Source organism: Rhinoderma darwinii, chromosome 6 (genome assembly GCF_050947455.1).
Source record: "Rhinoderma darwinii isolate aRhiDar2 chromosome 6, aRhiDar2.hap1, whole genome shotgun sequence".
Lineage (NCBI taxonomy): Eukaryota > Metazoa > Chordata > Amphibia > Anura > Rhinodermatidae > Rhinoderma > Rhinoderma darwinii.
In genome coordinates, this window is record NC_134692.1 from 122,983,145 (window position 1) to 123,003,155 (window position 20,011).

Consider the following 20,011-nt stretch of genomic DNA (forward strand, 5'->3'; position numbering starts at 1 on the left):
CAGCATGTCCAGACTGTTATTATGGGATATCAGAGGACATTACAGGGAGGAGGTATAAGAGGAGAGAACTACAACTACCAGCATGTCCAGGCTGTTATTATGGGATATCAGAGGACAAGTACAGGGAGGAGGTATAAGAGGATAGAACTACAACTACCAGCATGTCCAGACTGTTATTATGGGATATCAGAGGACATTACAGGGAGGAGGTATAAGAGGAGGGGACTACAACTACCAGCATTCCCTTGGCTCTATTTCTCACAAAATTGCTAACAAACTAAAGAAAAATACTTACCCTGCCCAGCGTTAATGGCTCCTCTCCCTCCGTCAAGCTTGTAGTGGGAATCGGTGGCCGGTACTCTAACAGACGTGCACGTGTCACATCTACTACAACGTCGGGGGCGGAGCTGTAGCAAAAAAAAATATCTTTTTTTTTTTTTGCAGTGGATGAGCGGAGAGTCGCGGCACCCCTGGATGGCTCTCGCGGCACCCCAGGGTGCCACGGCACCCCGGTTTGGAACCACTGACCTATGGAGTGTCAGGAACGCCCTTAAAAGGGAATATTCCTGCCACAATAAATCGCATCATACTATGTCCCGCATTGACTTAGTATTATGTAGCGAGTCGGGGATAGAACTGGTAGGGAAAATCAAATATGATAATAGAGGTATCTCAGACCATTCCCCGATAGTTTTAGAAATAAAGACTGAGAAAAAGGAACTATCAGACAGTTAAAATAAATCCACATTGGTTCAATATAATTAAAAATCTGGGGGACATAAACAATCAGTTAATAAAAATATTAATGGTAAACTGGGATTCTGCCCAAGACAGGATTGTATGGGAGGCAGTAAGTTTTTTTTTAGAGGCCATTTGCTCAAAAGCATAACTAAATCAAAGAGAGAATTTACTGTGATGGAGCAAGAAAAAAAAAAACGTGTATCAGAATATGAGGGACTATATATTAGAACCCACATGGTAGAATATGAAAAAAGAATTGGCTTGATGCGTTGGAGGATTACAGAAAGTGTGTATTAGCGCTAAAGCACAGAATACAATTATTTTCTTGAGTCAGAAAAGATACTGTGAATCGGATAAACCCAGTAAGATGTTAATGAATATTGTTAAAAATCAAAGAGCCACAAATAACATTGCTGTCATTAGGGACAAAGGAGGTCGATTGATCAGGGATCCAGAGGAAATAGGTAAAAACTTCTATGAGTACTTCTCCAAACTTTATAAAACAGAAAGGGAATATGATGAGGAACAACTAGAGAAGTACCTAGGGGATATCCCATTTGTTACTCTACCTGAAAATCAAAGAGAGATCTTAGGGAATACTAACAATGCTCAGGCAATGTGCAAGGGGCAGGGCCCTTCTTATAGTCCAGGGAGATCATTGGACTAATTACTAATGTTTTGCATGTGTGCTCGCTGGCCCTTTAAGGCCAGGAATGAGCGTGCACGCGCACCCTACAGGATAGCATTCTATTTTTTATTTTATTTTCTTGGAGTCCTGTTTTTTTATAGTTACAGGAGTGCAATAATTTTAAAGAGTGGAGTGGAAGTGAGTGCTGGCGTCTCCTGGGGAGGAGATGCGGGCCAGCGCTCACTAGACCATGGCTGTGGCCGTCGAGGGGTGAGTAATCCCGACGGTCCGTGGCCATGGATGTTACAGATACATAAAGATCAATGTGGATTTATTCCATGAAGATCTACCAGACACTGTATAACGCGAGTGTTTGGTAATATGCAGATAGGTGCGGGGGGGCTCCCCACTCCATCCTGTCTTTGGATGCATCCAAGGCGTTTGACATGGTGGAGTGGGGATATCTCTGGGCCCTGCTGAGAAAGTTTGGCTTCGGGGAGACATATATTCAATTTATTCAACTATTGTATACGAAACCACGAGCAAGTGTAAACGTTAATGGAAGGGGTACCACCTTCTTTGAACTGACGAGGGGCACGAGACAGGGTTGCCCACTTTCTCCCCTGCCGTTTGCATTGGCAATCGAGCCCCTGGCGTCCCTTATTATGGGGGTGTCCGGAGGGTTTGGAGCACGGGGGGCGGAGGACAAAATGGTCCTGTACGCAGACGACCTTCTATTATTTGTAACAAACCCAAGAGAAATAATTAAATATTTGATGGATAAAATACAGGAATTTGGCTTCGTCTCTGGATTGAGTAGAAATTGGGGGAAATCTATATTGTTTCACTAGATGACACGGAACCAGGGGTATATACAGATTTAAAAGTAATTCAAAATAATGGTAATTTTAAATATCTGGGGATAAATATCCCCAAGGAGATAACGGACTTCACTGATCTCAACATTCAACATAAAAGAAATAGAGAAGAAAATTAAAAGCTGGAACGAGCTCGCTATATAGAGCCGATAAGATATGTCTGATTAAATCAGTTCTATCCCCAAAGTTGATATATGTTCTCTGCAACTCCGATTTGGATTGAGGACAAAATATTTAATAAGATTAGAACTTTATTTAATAACTTGATTTGGGGCAGAAAGAGAGTCCAAATAATTTACGAACATTTCCTGATGTTAATATGTATTACTTAGCAACTTAACTCCAATATATACAGGAAAGGGAGGATACAGATTTTTTGCAATATTTGATAAAGGAGGCTGGTGTACTTTTTTTTGGTATAGTGGAGACTCCTGAATCAGGTCACAGTAACATTGGGGTTGAGGGTAAATTTCCCAATCCAACTGAATAAGAGCTGGAAAATGCTAGGTAGAATCTCTAACCGGCAGGGAGCATTTAGGTTTACACCTTTATGGTTCAACTTGAATTTAACTGAACTATATACATTATCAGGATATAATCTCTGTCACGGTCTGTGGGTATGTGGACTCACTAGGCCGCTACAACGGTTCTCACCGGTTTGTTTGTGGATCCTCTGTGTTGTCTGGGAGATGGTGCTTGAAACCCAAAGCAACGCTTGGCACAGCAGGTTTAGAGGCAGTCAGATGAATAGGCCAGAAGTCAGGACAGGCAGCCAGACGTCGTAATGGGTATGGATAGCAATAGGTCAAGGCAGGCAAGGATAGTACAAGTTCAGGCAGAGGTCACAACGGGAAATCCAGACAAAGGCAGAAGGCAAGGTAACAGAGAAAACTGGGTACAGGGAAGCTCACAGGGATAACTTGGTTGAACAAGCAAGGATCTGAAGGAGGAGGATCCTTAAATAGGAAGTCTTAGGATTTTGCCACACGCCGACTCTTTAAGAAGGGAAGAGTCAGCGCGTGCGCCCTCTAGTGGCTGCAGCCGCACATTGTGGATGATGGCCGTGGAGGGAGGTGAGAGATGCAGTTACCTGACGACGCCCAGAGCCTGCAGAGCGTCCGGATCGGGTGAGTGGAGCTCGGGACGAGCATGAGGGAATGGAGGGTACGGGAACTGGAGCAGAGGCCGTGGAAGCAGCGTGGAAAGACGCGGCAGCCGTTACAGCCGCACCGCTGTAGGGGGAGGGAGCTGGACAAACAATAATCCAGACAGTGGCAGAGGCTTTAGCATGGATGGAGGGGGGTGCAGCAGGTTGCGTCAGATGTGGCGGATGACAGCAGGTGCAGCAGGTTGCGCCGGATATGGCGGATGACAGCAGGTGCAGTAGGATGCGTCAGAAGTGGCGGACGACAACAGGTGCAGTAGGTTGCGCCAGATGTGGCGGATAACAACAGGAGCAGCAGGACACAAATCCAATCACTAACAGGCTCAGGAACAATAACACAGCATGGGATACAGGTATCAGGGCACGGGTACACTGGGAACAGGGCAAACACTAAGGGACCATTTGCAAAGACTAACATGGGAATTACTAACAACGCTGAGGCAAGGAGTGAAGGGGCAGGGCCCTTCTTATAGTCCAGGGTGATCTGGGAGTAATTAGTCAATTCTAAACACGTGTGCATGCTAGCCCTTTAAGGCCGGGAATGAGCTCGTTCGTGCACACTAGTGGTCACTGCAGGACAGGACGGCCGCATGTGCTGGCATCCCCGGGGAGGAAGACATTGGCAGGATGAAAGGGGTCTGCGGTCTGTGACCGCGGCTGTTACAATATCCTGGGGGAAAAAAACTATATTGGTGATATTATTGAGAATGGGAAAATGAAATAATGGGAAACCTTGGAAAGAAACTATGAGTTAGGAAAAAAAGGAAAAATTAGCAGAAACACAACTCAAACATGTGATTGGTAAGTCTGCAGCTAAGGAGTTGCTTCAAATATTTCCCCTTCATGGGGTATATAAGCAAATAGCCAAATCAAATCCGAAGAAAAAGGCTCTGGCAAATATTTATAAAGGGTTATTACAATATAAACAAAATAAAACAAAATTTAACAGTGAAAAACAATGGTCAAACAAATTAGGCCCTTGAATGAACAACACTGGGCAAAAATTTATAACAATATTTGGAATGTGGCTTTAAACTTTAACTCCTTCATGACTGCTATACGGCTATATATGTTCCAACTGCCAATGCCCCGTGCAGTTGTCACGCATATAGACGTTGGTAGCGTGCATCGGGCTTTAATGTGAGCAGAGCTGCTTTAGAGTGAGCAGCTCTGCACTAATTTATGTGCCGACTCTCTCTACAAGTGTCCACACCTCTTCCACTTAGTTTCATGTTTTATGAAACTAAGCTTAGAAGTGCAGCGCTACTCACACTGAAGCAGTGCTGAACTTTTCTGTCCCCTGGCTCTCTCCCCTGTGTGTCGGCACCTCCCCCCTCCTTCTCCCTCGGTCCACAGCTTCCGCCCAGAGTAAACGGAGCCAGTAAGCTCCTTATCTGGGCAGATAAGGAGCTGATGATCACCTTGATTGTTTAATCATGGTGATCATAGAAGTTTTTGTTTGCTTAACAAACTTTTGAAGCAGCTCTGAACTCTTTGGCCCTATTCACACAACAGGGTTTCCCGGCCGTGTGACGGGCACTCAAAAAACGTCCTTCACACGGCCGCAGTAGGAACAATAGACCCCAAATAGGGCTATTCACACCACCGATTTTTGACGGTCCGGTGAACCGGGCTATCAAAAAATTGGGACATTCCCTATTTTCGGCCGTTCTTCCGGCTGCCCTTCTCCCATATAAGTCTATGGGGCCGGGTAATACATGGCCATCACTCTAATGTGTTCCGAGTAACGGCCGTGTCTTCCATCGCTCGCTCGCTCTCTCCTCCTCACTGTGCGAAGTGCATGTAAGGAGGAGGAGGGTATCTTTTTGCTCCCTGTAGGAGCGGAATCCCCAATCTCCAGTCACAGCTTCGGCAACGCTGTGGCTGGGGATTTGGGTTTCCGCTCCAGGAGAAGTCCCTGACTACACTATCCATATATGGACACAGTGACATCAGGGACTTCTGAATCGGAATCCCCGGCACTGTGGCCGGTGTTTCCGCTCCAGGAGAAGTCCCTGACTTCATTGTCCATATATGGACACAGTGATGTCAGGGACTTCTGAAGCGGGATCCCCGGCGCTGTGGCCGGTGTTTCCTCTCCAGGAGAATTCCCTGACTTCACTGTCCAAATATGGACACAGTAATGTCAGGTACTTCTGAAGCGGGATCCCCGGCACTGTGGCCGGTGTTTCCGCTCCAGGAGAATTCCCTGACTTCACTGTCCATATATGGACAGAAAGGTAGGGGGGTGGCATCTATGGGGGGGAGCTATGTAAAAGGGTCCTGTGTAGAACTGCCTACAGGGGGCTGTGTGGAATTACCTACAGGGTGCTGTGTGGAATTACTTACAGGGGGCTGTGTGGCATTATCTATGGGGGGCTGTGTGGCATTACATACGAAGGACTGTGTGGCATTACCTACGAAGGGCTGTGTGGCACTACCTAGAAGGGGCTGTGTGGCATTACCTACAGGGGGCTGTGTTGCATTACTTACAGGGAGGCTGTGTGGCACTACCTACAGGGGTCTGTGTGGCATTACCTACAGGGGGCTGTGTGGCATTACCTACAGGGGGTTGTGTGGCACTACTGCCAGGGGGGCTGTGTGGCACTACCTACAGGGGGGCTGTGGCAGTATCTGCAGAGGGCAGTGTGTGGCATTATCTACAGAGGGAAGTGCGTGGCAAAAATTTTACAAATGAAATTCATCCATTTTTAAAACGGACAGGGAAAAAACTCGTATGCAAAATCGGCTGTTATAAACGGAAACACGGAACGGATGCAAAATGGCAGAGAAATACGGATCAAAACGGCTGTTTTTATCGGCCGACACTCGGACCCTGTTGTGTAAATAAGCCCTTAAGGCCCTTTTACACCAGCCGACACTCGGCCAGTGCAGCAAGTGCCGATCAACGAGACATCATCGATCGGCGCTCGCTTGCTCCTGTCACACGGAGCTATGGATGCTCGTCCACATACATTATTATCATGTCGGCAGCGCGTCTCCCTGTTGACACAGGGAGATGTGCTGCCGACAATGATAATCTTTTACTTTTTTTAAATGATACGACCAACGGATGATCGAGCGTTATATTAACCGGACATTTGTTATTGTTTTCTCTTTTATGTCTGAAATTTCTTGTCTTCTCAGAAAATATAAAAACAATTTAAAAAAAAAGACTGACACTTCCTGTTCTGTAGAGATCTCTTCTCAACATTCATCTCATTATCATCACAGGCAAGATTACAATGACTTTTATGAATGAATTAACTGCCTTTCTGAGATCCCGGCAGCTAAGGCTGGTATCTCATTTCGCAGTTTATATTAATTTTATGTCGTGAACTGTGGGAAAAACCGTACCTTTCTGCAGTGATTTTTTTAAAACTCGACACAAAATGGCGTGGTTTTTGCCGCGATTCATAGCAATAAAAGCATCTGAATTGCGACATGAGATCCCAGGGTCCTGTGCAGCCACAACTCTCGTGCTAGACTTTGAAACACTGACCGGGAGATCAATGCATGCTATCATGGGTGATACTGCTTGCTGAACTGTGTATCTAATTCTATCATGTGTGCTACTGTCTGCTGAGCTGGTGTATCTAAGCCTATCATGCGAGATACTGTCTGCTGAGACGCTTTATCTAAGCACTGTAGACGCTGTATCTAATACTAGTCAGTGTATATATGCAATCCAGACCAGACTCACCTCTGCTACATCCCATAGACTCTACTACACTACATCTGACATATTCATCATTACTGCATCACTACTACATCTGATAGGACACACACTCAGCTCTGAGGTATCCGATAAACTCAACACTACTGCATCACTAGTACTTCAGACATGAAACAGACTGTTGAGTCTATAAGATGTAGCAGAGCTAAATGAATGTCCTGCCAGATGTAGTAGTGATGTAGCATAGTTGAGACTATCAGATGTAGTAGAGCTTAGTGCGTGTCTTTTCAGATGTAAAAGTGATTTTGCAGGACACTTACTAAACTCTGCTATAACTGATAGACTCAACACTCCTACATCACTATCAGATGTAGCAGAGCTGAATAAGCGTCCTGCTACATCACTACTACATCTGACTGGACACGGTGAATCTTGTAAACTCAACACTACTACATATGACATAGTAAGTTCTGCTTGATCTGATATGATCAGTTCCGCAATATATGACATACATGCCACCTCTAGCGGAATACCTGGAAATTCGTTGAAAAAGGGGGAATCTGCGCTAATTCTCGGTGCGTCAGAAAGCTATGGGAAGCGCAGGAACGGGGAGAGGTCGGTAGCTGAACATCTCGTCTGAGGTCTGTAAAAGGGTAGTTTGGGGTCTTTGGACTGTAAACTGGCGGTCAGTAAAAGGGGGGCTCTGGTGTGGGGTCTGTATACAGGGGGGTCTGATCTAGGGTCTGTATAAAGGGGTTCCGGTCTGGGGTACCTTTAATGTTATGTCACCAGCTTGAGACGCATCAGAAGATGATACTGGTTTAAGTCTCTGAACCACTGTTCTCCTTCTGTATATCCAGGTCATGTCCATGAGTCTCCCATTGACTTCCATTACACTACAGAGTGCCGGAGCCCAATTTATTCTAGCGAGTTGATTTCCCTTTTCTATTATGGACAGGTTTACACTTCCATAGAAGTAAAATAATATAAATGAGATTATATGGATGTTATATAGGGGGGTCGTCCATTAATAATCCTCCAACAAAAGGCTGAGATTAGAACCACTGAAGTTCCCTACCTAGGACCTGATTGGAATGGGCGCCATGTAATACTAATGTATGGCCGCCCTCAGATAGACCTGAGACCTGGAGAGGCTGCATGCTGAAAAGGGGTTGTCTAGTTGGAACAAATCTTTTAAGGTCCCTGGTGTAAAGTGGGAGGGGGTGACTATAGAGGCCCCCAGGTGGTGGATGCCTTGGGTGTATATACTGTATAGGTATAAGTAACTGGACTAGAAGTAGAGATATTGTAGAATGACCAATGTGTAACAATATATAGTATTATATGTATAAAGATAGGACCCATGGCTCTGCACATACATATATATGGAGGAATGTGCTGTAACTTGTCAGTACATGCTGGGAGTTGTAGTTACATAGCAGCCTGACAGCCACAGGTTAGAAAGCACTGATACAGATAGAGGATGTTAAATAGTGAGACAGGTTATATAAGAGGGGCCATCACATTATTGTACAGTAGTCATATAACTGAGCCACCCATTGTTTATTAACACTTACATCACAGTGCCCTCAACTCCTATGTAACAAAGCGATGATGTCACAAAGGAATAGAATGGACGTGGCCTCAACTCCTATGTCACAAAGCGATGATGTCACAAAGGAATAGAATGGACGTGGCCTTGATTATCACCGTTCACATGATGAGAGCGCAGAGAGAGTAAGAAAAGAGAGAGAGATTGTGAGCGCCGCCTAGTGGAGAGAAAAATACTTGTGAGTACCCAGCTTATTCCATTTATTACATTTAACAAGGGTGATAAGACTTTTCCAGCAGATTATTATACACCTTACTCCCCAGCCGCACATCTAATTCTACAGCAGCTGATTGGCACAGATCACTGAGCTCTGCTGCATGGTCGTGGGCATCGTATACATGGAGGAACATATATCAATGGGACTCACCTGTATAACATATAGAAGTATCTTCTAAACAATAATTCCACAGTAAAGATCATTTAATTGGACACTAACGAAATCCGACAGGTTCCAGATTATCAGACATTCCGGATTATGAAACGGTCATAGTTAAATGGATTGTTTTATTAAGTTAACCCTTCTCTGAAGGCAGTAATCCGGCGATCACCTGATCACTAAAGATCTCACTCCTGGAACATATGGACTGTAGTGGTTTTGATGAGACAACCCCTTTATAATATTCAGGAAGACAGAGCAGTAAGATCCCAAATGTGCAGCTAATGTTCGTCTATGGGGTTATGTACGCTGACGTGTATTTAGCTTGTGGTGTTTCTATGTACAATCCGTGTAAAACAAATCTCAGCATCATCCATCAGATGCCATAAGCCAGACCAGTTCTGCCCATAGATTCAAAGGAGACCTAAAAAATGGTGGTGATTTCTGAGTGAGCGCCATATTTTATACATGAAAGTGCTTGAACTGCTTTTTTCTATCAGACGACATAAATCAGAATCATCATAGAACCAGTGCGGCGAGCGATACCGAGACCAATTTGTCTGTTTTGCTCATCTGTATAGAACGCTGTATTAGTACATTATTATTATTATTATTATTATTATTATTATTATTATTTATTAATATTTGTCTGTGGTCCTGAGATTCTATATTATCTATTAGAATTTCTTGAATAATTAGATGTTAATTATAAGGGCGAATTCACACGCGGCAGATTTAGTGCAAAAATTTGTGCAACTTTTCCATTCATCAGACTGGGACTTGCAGAAATTATATGCTTGCTGATTAAGATGAATGGAACTTATTGCCAGTCACAGAAATCTATGCAATAAATCTGCCGCATGTGAATATACCCTAATAGTAATATAAAGTGATTAAATATTATGTCCCTTTTCTGTTTTTATTTCCAGAGTTTACAGTCTCAAAATCCGTGAACATGGCGTCTCGCCATGAGGACGTGGACGTGGAGAAAGGCCTTTTGGCTCCTCCATGTGAAATGGATGAAGACGATGGCGAAAGCCCCAGAGCAGAGGACGTGCATGACCGTACTGGAATCTCCTACACACGATCCATCGTTATTGTAGGGATTCTGTTCTATATAAATCTGCTATCCTACATGGATCGGCTCAGTGTCACTGGTAGGTGTGGGGTACTTCATTTTATTTCTGGGGTTTATCAGTGCTGTAGCTGTGGAGGCACTTATAGCGAACCTCCAATTTCAGTAGAAAACCGGTTATAGTGCAGGAGTGCGCAGGAGTGTGCGCTATAATCGTTTTTATAAATCACGATCGTGCAGTGAGGAGGAACGGGGGTCGGGATGCCCGTTCTATAGATAGGTGGGGGTCCCAGTGGTGGGGCCCCAGCGATCATACATTTATCACCTATCCTGTGGATAGGTGATAAATGTCAATAGTGGGAAAACCCCTTTAACTCCTATAAACTCAATGGACCTCATCATTACAGTCTATGGGGAGCACTGGCTTTGTGAATTGCAGAACTCAGGACCCCCAGTTCCCCTGATAGGTGAGGGTCCCAGAGAAGACGTTGTCACACATCCATACATCCTGTGGATGTGCCATAAACGTATATGATGGAAATACATGCATTGCTTCTAGTGACATCTCTCTTTTTATCTGACAGGGGCGCTGCCATATTTAGAAAAATCATTTCATCTGAAAGACAGTGGATCTGGTTTGCTGCAAGCAGGTAAATATTAATATAAAATCTTGTTTTGTAAGTCACCTGGAATCCCCCATTTTGGGAACTAAATCAATATTCTAGAGAAGGTGACGAATCTATTCACTGGAATCTCATGATCTGACTGACACAAGGTTGTGATGTCATCAGGTTCTAGTGAAGAAATAAGACAGTCGGTTGCACTACATAAGGCTGGGTACACACCTCGCGGTCAAAATGTGTTTTATTGCCATAAATTGCCACAAAACAGCACGATTTTGCAGTGTTTTTGCGACGTGACCGCGACATGAAAACCTAGGATAATGGTGTTCTGCTGTGACTGGGCTGACAAATCCATAATAAGGCCATAATAACATCCATCAGCAGCATTTACCTGCTTGTTGATGGGTTCCAGTGATAACACAAAATAAGACATTAAGATGTACTATATCGTTTTTACTATGTTCACAGAGTTACAAAAAGTTTTATCAAACTGCAAAAGTAATTGAAAGGTTAAGCTTTACATTAATGAATGAGAGTGGGAATTAAAAAAAAAGGGGGGAATGTGGTTAAAATGCAGGATTTAATAGTTTGTCCATATATAAATGTCTGTTGTATCTTCCTTTCACCTCTTCTCTCCCCCTTCCCTTTCAGTCTTCCTCTGCAGCTTTATGTTGGTGGCTCCAGTATTTGGATATTTGGGTGATCACTAGAATAGAAAATATCTGCTATGTGTTGGGATCACCCTCTGGTCAGCCTCCATCCTTGGCAGCTCATTTATTCCTGATAAGGTAACATCCTGAGTTTATTATTAAAGGGGTTTTCCGGGACATTCCCATTGATAACCTATCCTTCTTCCATGCTCAATCTGTGGGGCTCTGATCTCCGGGACCCCCAACAAGCGACCCATTGAAGTTTTGATTTATTTCCTTCATTGTCTATCCTAACAATAGGCCATCAATATTAAAGTCCCAATGGCAAAGCTTTACTAAAGATGTTATTATTTCTGATTTTTTTTCCTTTTCCCCAGTATTTCTGGCTGTTCCTGCTCATGCGAGGACTGGTTGGGATCGGTGCGGCAAGTTACTCCACTATTGCCCCCTCCATCATCGCCGACCTATTTGTAGCAGACCAGCGAAGCCGCATGTTGTCCATCTTTTGGACTGCTATCCCCGTAGGCTGGTGAGTGTCCTGTGTAAACACATTATTTTACAATTATTAACTGGATACAAAAAGTGTCTAATATATATAATGAGTGTAGAAGTTTATACTGTTTATATCTATGTCTATAGTTATATTTGTGCAGAGATTATGCCCTTTCTTAACTATAAATCTTCTTCATTTTTGCCTATTAAGTGGCCTTGGATACATCATGGGGGCCAAAGTGACAAGCGCTCTTGGTGGTGACTGGCACTGGGCACTGCGGGTAAGTGAGAGGATTGCAGGATTCCTGCAGGCAAACTATTATTTCATTTTTTGTCTTATTATTGGAATTGCTCCCATTATCTTCTGGAACCATAAACAATAAGTAGGGACTTGGGAAAGTTCCAGCTCTATGAGTATCAGTCCGGAGGCTGTAGACCGTCATTTATGGACACTGACATGTGTTGTTTTTTGTTATTAGTCATTTCTAGGTTTTGCCCCTTTATCTGGTTTCAGTCACTTCATATTTGTAATACTTCTATATATATAATATACATTGTCTCCTCCTTCTTCTGGACAGATCATTCCAGGTCTGGGGATTATAGCCGTCCTGCTTCTTATCTTCTTTATGAAGGAACCATCCAGAGGAGCCGCAGAACAAAAAAGCTATAAACACCCAAACAACAATTCTTGGACGACCGACGTGAAAGCTCTGCTGAAAAAGTGAGTGTTTTCCGTGTAGTGATGGTTGTCGCTGGCTTTACCCCGTGTCTCTTGTGTCACTCACATTTCTCTCTCTCTCTGTAGCCCGAGCTTTATGCTCTCCATGCTGGGATTCACAACTGTGACATTTGTTTCCGGCTCCCTCTCCCACTGGGCTCTGTCCTTCTACAAGCGGGCCCGGGTCATCCTATACAGAAGTGATCCATGTCAGACTGCAATATGTCAATTTGATGACAGGTAAACGCTTATTTACTGTGTGTGCCAGGAGGTTGTGAGGGTTGCTATCTCCCATTATGTCCATACTCTTCCTTTCTCTACCTGAGTTTTGGGCACGGCTACGCGGTGAGTGGTCAGGGCTCCTGGCAGCCATCTATTTACAGGGTAGGTTCAGACATGGGGTGTTAAATGTGGATTTTACTTCGGATTTGCCTCAGATTTCACCCTTTGCATTGCTAAGGGTAAAATCCACTGTAAAAATGTGCGACATTTCCGCAACGTGTATTTACAGTGAATAAATTCTTGTGGATATTTATTTGCCAAACCGCACAAAAAAATCTTCAACAATTCTGTGATATAAAACCTCACCCTCATAGTGTATATAGACTGCTACGTGACAGTCTGCTCTATACTGACAAGATATTTGGGATAGGTCCATAGAGAGCCCTGTCAGCCTGAGAACAGTTTATGGATTTAATCTTTAGATACATGCAGATAGTTGGAGCAGTAGTCATACTCAGGTCCTTTAATCATCATTTAATTACAATTGTGGAGAATCCATTTGATGACCTCTATAATCTCTATCTTTGCAGTCTGATTTTTGGCATGATCACTGTGATCACCGGAATCGTGGGAGTTGGAGCTGGCGTGGAGATAAGCAAGAGGTTCAGGAAAATCAACCCGCGGGCAGACGCATTAGTCTGTGCGTGCGGAATGCTGGGTGGCGCCCCTTTCCTGCTCTTGGCTTTGTTATTGGCAAGTTTCAGCCTTGTGGCCTCCTATGTAAGTGGCTGATGAACAGCTTTCTGTCATTGATGTTTTTTCTTTTAATTATATTAAAAAGGTGAAGAAACAATATCCATACACATACCTGTAGATATACATACATATACACCTATACATACAATCATACTGTATATAGCTGTGGATACCATACACATACAGATATACAGCTTTACATACACATACTGAATCATTAGGCAGACATATATAAACATACAGTATACCTTTACATACATACATACAGTGTATACCTGTGGATATCATACACATACAGATATACTGCTATACATACACATAGACACACAGGTATTCATACACATATACATTATTATACAGTGTAAGGTCTATACGCAGGTTTAATACCCACCCTGTGCAGAAGAGTTCAGGATAAGAGGTAACTTATTGTACTGCCCCCTCCCCGTATTCCCCATTTAGTCTTTTCTGAATGTTTTGTCTCCCCTCAGATCTTCATCTCCATCGGGGCGTTATTGCTGGCACTGAATTTTGCCATTGTGGACGACATCCTGCTGGTAAGTGATCAGAAACCATGAGGATGTTTCTCTATTACAGCTAAAATGACATTTATTTCGCCTGTTGTCTATTTTCTGGCCTAGTTTATGAAATGCCACTGACTCTGCAATAACTGCCAGACAAGAGACGGAGGACACTACAAGTACAGACTGCGCTGTCTGCAGATATTGTAGTGCAGATATTCCGTCACTTTGTCTGGCTGCCATTGTTGAGTTAGGTTCAGTAACTTCCTTCTGCCTACTCAGAATGTCCTCTTGTTTTAGAGTGTGGTGACCCCCGGAAGACGATCCACAGCGGAGGCCCTACAAATAATTGTGTCCCACCTGCTGGGTGATGCATGGAGCCCCTCTCTGATCGGAGTGGTAAGTATTAGTTACATCATCGTCCTAAAGGGTATATAAACAAAATTCTTTACCGTCGGGGTCAGTCTTAGCCTGAATGACACCCTTTGTGAACAACTTACCACGCACATACATTTCACACAAAGGAGACAGCACTAATACAGTACACCCCCACCAAACAGACAGTAAAGATATAGCAACCATATAGTGCACACACAAGGCCCATACAGCACCCTCAGTGAGGAGCTGTCACTCACCACCACCTACAGTCTGCTGTCACCGGATTTCTGCATTAATATCCAGCATCCGCTGTCTGAGAAAATCTACACATATTCTGATATTTCCCATAATTCATCTTACATAACAATGTGTTATTTTCTTATCCTCAGCTATCTGACCTCATCCGCAGAGGAAAGCCAGAATCCGACCTGCTGATGTTTAACAGCCTGAAATATGCCCTCATGGTCTGCGTATTCGTGAGCGCTATCGGAGGAGGATTGTTCTTGGCAGCTGCCCTCTTTCTTGAGAAAGACCGAAAGAGGGCAGACATGGAGTCTGAAGGTATCTACCCTGTCTGTGTGTATGTCCACTGTCTACTCATGTGTCCTGCAGAATTAAAGTGCAGCTCAACCTTGGATTTACACTGGCTCTATGGTCAGAAAATGTTAAATAATCACAAATCCCTAATCCTATTCTAATGCGTTAACAAATACTTATTTTTTTAGTGCTGAAAATCATGGTTTATGGTAATCATTAGTGGGAGAAATTGTCTTTTCTGACAGACGGTAGAAAGATAGTGAATTTTATAGTCCTTCACCAAGATTATGATTCGATAGAGTGCTCCACAATTATCAAAGACAAAACCACTGGAGTAGAAGTGGAGTTTCTTAAAACATAACTTTTACTGTTGTTCCTTCTCAGAAATGTGTTGCACCATATTGACACATATATAATATATGTAGGAAGTAAATTTTTTCCTCCTTGTTATAAAACATTCAATAGCACAAATCAATGTATCATCCAAGCTTAGGAGATGTACAATTGAAAAAAACTCAGTCGTTTATACCTTAAACTTTCAAGGATGTCAAAATGTAAGCTCCATTTTTTTCTTTTATATCTTATTTATCCCAATAGTCATCTTGCAAATAATTATAGAGCCTCTCGGGTAATTACCCCCCTACCCGTTCTGTTGTCAGGTGCACTTGGTTGGACTCCTCAAAACAAGAGCCCTGGGAAACCTCTCTTCAATGTTAGAGATCAATATTTTCCTCCCGACGCGTTTCTTTATGGCCCGAATTCATCAGGGAAGATTGGCCATTCAGCCGTGTTAAGTCCACTAGAGCTATAACTGCCGTTCAATAACCCTGCAGTGGCAAGGAAAATTCATGGCCCATGTGTTGCCCTTGTTGGAGTGAACGCCTGTTCACGGTGTCTGACGACGCTATTGATGGTTTTGTAACAAGGAGGAAAAAATGTACTTCCTGCGTATATTATATATGTGTCAATATTGTGCAACTCATTTTTAAGAGGGAATAACAGCAAAAGTTATGTTTTAAGAAACTCCAGTTCTACTCCAGTGGTTTTTACTTTTCTGACAGATAAAAATATTTTCTATTGATCAGAAATGTATAGACATTCCTTCTTAGTGATAATTGTTATCGCTATGACCATAGCCTGTAATGGGTATTGCTAGAGAAGCAATCAGATTTAATTATAAAGATTGGGTATCAGATATGGTCTTGGCAACTGAAGTGCCTTTCTGCAAGGACTTCTAATATACCTCATTAGCAGTGAATGGGTTAAAGGGTAAGACTACTTTGCCGACATTTTACTTTCATTGCGTTGTTTGTATTTTATTAAATAAAATACATTTACAATTGGTTTTAATTAAAAAAAACATTTGGGACAGTTTGCCTTCTGCAGCTTATATGTTTTACAATACAAGCTGCTGGATGCCATTCAGTAATTATTCCGTCAAATGAGTTTACTGTCGGGTCAGTCTCACACCACTTTCTCTGCTCTCCTAACATTGATCTAAGCTGCCATCTTTACAATGAAAGAAAATAAAACTAAACTTAAATCAAATAAGATGTCAGCTTAGATTAGCGTTCAGGAGAGCAGAGAGATGGGCTGGAGACTGAATCAACAGTTAGCTCGTCTGACGGAATGAGCACTGATTGGCATAGAGCAGCTTGTTTTGTATTGTAAGACATAGAAGCTGCAAAACACAAACTAATTGTGAAAATGTTTTATGTAATAAAATACAAAGCAATAAAAATAGTCTGCAAAGATGTCCATAGCCTTTAAGATATTAAATCTGATCTCTGATTGGTTGCTATGGGCAATCAGGCCAGATTTTATTTTAGAACGTTTTGATGAATGAAGCCCATGGGAGACTTTGATAGTTCAGAATTTTCAACTACTCATTGACCATCTAGTGGTATGAAGTATGATAATATAAAATGAGAATTATCTAATAATGTATTCCTACAAAATCAGGCTTATATGTTTTTTTTATCTTAACAGGATGAAGTCTTGGACATTTTATATTGATTTGTCCATGGCTGCACTGGCTCTTGAGAGCAAAAGAACCCTGTCCTTACTCTACACACGAGGACAAATAGAAAGTGAACAAGTTTTGGAGCTCCTCAGACTTTCACCGTAATGAGCAGCAGGGCTCTGCTGCTCAAGACATAACTATAATGTTTCCGAAAAACCACTAAAAGTTTCAGTGCATGCAGAATCAAGAACACCATACAGAACATGTATTCTTGCAACAGGAAATCAATAGTTAGCAGTGGAAGTCATGAATGCAAAGCTGCCATGACCTACCCTGTTACTGAATCCAGTGGTTTAAACATTATAGATTCTACACCGATAATTGAGGGAACTGGACCTAGAGTGTCTGCAATTCCAAAGATTGCATTGAGGGAGAAAACAAGACCTACCTCACAGACTCATTCATATGGAATTTCCACTGAGCTCTTCCTCGGAAAAGCATCCCAAGGAATTTGCATGAATACCAGCAAACATAGGTCCACCTCAAAGGATTTTTTTTCTGTGCCTGTGTCTCGGCTGAGTCACAGTGCCAAATTGGACTGAACAAATCTTTGTACTACAGATCTGGATCCCCAGACTGTGTGTAAAAAATGACAAATGTTTCTGCCTGTGGCTCGGCTGAGTCACAGTGCCAACCCGGACATGATTAGTGCCACCTACCAACGATTTATGGCAACTAACAACATGACTCAACTGGAATACCTTTCATCCACATTGCACCAACAGAAGAGACTGCAGTTACAGACCATCTCTAGTTGAAACAAAGAACTTTAAGAATAGCATGTTTCTAACTGCTCCTGGTTACACCTTAAATTCGTTCATGTATACCAACCTTATGTGGAAAATGTAGTCATGTTATTTTAATAAAAACATCAAAACCTAAACAAAGGGTATTATTATATAAGTAACAAAATACTATAGAAAACTGTCTGTACTCTTAAACTTTCTGATATATCACATGTTCTGGATTAATAGAAAAATGTAGGGAAAAGCTACTGAAAGTCATGAAATCCAATCAGAGAAAGAGTCAGGATTGAAATCTAGGCAGCATCTACTTCTCCCTTAAATACGTAAGCCACATTGTTAATACAAAAAAATAAACATGGAACACAGAGCCGCCTGATCACTCATTCAAGATTAGGCGTACACTCGCTGCTTGTCTGGAAAACCTGTACGCTACCACTATGGAAAAACCAATATAACCAATGAACCTGTCTTACAGTCACAATATAGTGGTCAGATACCAGTTTTACATAGGAGATCTGCTGAGTATTATCTCACTGCAGACTATGAAAGTGAATACGGTACTAATCAGATTCAGAATAAATAATTTTTAAATCCAGTGAATCACAGTTGACATCTTCTCTAATTGAAGTCCTTCACTAAGTTCCTTTTCTTCTCCATCTGGCCCCAGACATCTTTGGCCACTATCTTATACAGTTTATCCTCAGCCTCTGTAGCAACACAAATTCTGACCACAGAGCAGACCCATAAATAAATCCAGACACCAAACTTATAAGAAAAATTCAGATACCACATCAGATGTCAAATTAATTTAGACTTCAGACAAGACAACAAAATTAATTTAGACCGTATAACCCCTACATTACTTCAGACCCCCAAGAATAATTCAGACTCCAGACCAAAGGCCAAAATAAATTTAGACCTCAGACCAGACTCCTATATTATGTCAGACTGCAGACCAGACTCCTACATTACAGCAGTAGTACAGCGATTACATAGCGTACAGCTGGGTCTGTCACATGACGAAGAGTGGTGTCGTCATGAAGTTAGACCGTGTCACTAGACTTCTGGTCACCCGGCAGCATTGTAAAAATCTACTAAAATATCATCATCAGCGTGACAGGGGACCGGAATGTATATTAGTCGTGTACTCACATACTGCAGTGAACATACTGCTAAAAATTTCGGTCCCCACGTAACCACTTTAACATTTTGTTATTATTTTTTGTCATGAGTTTTATATATCTAAATATCTTGGCTCAGTATTTGCTACTATCTTGCAAAATTTTGGATTATGAGACAATTTTTGGGGCTGTTCTTTGGCTCAGAATCAGTCATGGGCCCCTTACATCCCAAATTACAAGTGATTTTGCTTCTTATCACTGGATGAAGCAGCCACATAACAGTCCACATTGTCATTCATTATCACACTGGTCTAGTCAGGTTTGTATTCTTTCTTTGTGTGAAATTCAACCATACATTTTTACAGTCGGATGGAGCTCTGTTTTTCTGATACAAAGCTCTAAATCCCATATTTCCCCTAAAGAGGACTTATCCCTTTATGAAAAACAAAACTCATAAGAAGAGGACTACTGACATGACGCAGGGTGCAGTCCATGTAACGCTCTCACTAGCCCCCCGACGGCCGCGACTGCAGACTTCCGTGTCCGACCCATCGCCTCCGTCCAACCGTGCACTGGTCTCCATGGTGCGCGCGTTCCCGGCCTTAAAGGGCCAGCGTACACACATAATTATAAAATCATCCCCAGATCATCCTGGACTATAAAAAGGGCTCTGCCCTGTTAAAGGGCTCGTATAATAGCAGGGTTTACTTACTCGTGTCACCCACTATTACTACCTCCTTTATAATCAGGGTCACTAGATTTATGTCTAGTTCTCCTACCTTTTTGTTATACTAACGTTAGTCTAGTTGCTTTGCTACTAAGTAAGCGTATACGACTGCATAGTAAATAAAGGGTAATATTTATTACTAACTATACATACACTTACATATAAAATACATGGGATAACATACGCAACCCCCAGATATACCATAAATAAAGACAAGCATACAAATAGTTGGAAATAAAAGGCTGTGGTGTTTATTATGGGTAACAAATATATTAATAAATCTTTATAATCAACTTGAATAACTGAATAATTAAATAAATAATGTCATATACTGAAATGTCCAATAAAT

The 20,011-nt window shown here is 42.3% G+C and overlaps 1 pseudogene; it reads left to right on the forward strand.

Moving 5' to 3' along the window:
- Positions 1-8,812: 8,812 nt before the first annotated feature.
- On the forward strand, positions 8,813-14,614 carry LOC142656651 (protein spinster homolog 1-like; annotated as a pseudogene).
- The last annotated feature ends 5,397 nt before the right edge of the window (positions 14,615-20,011 follow it).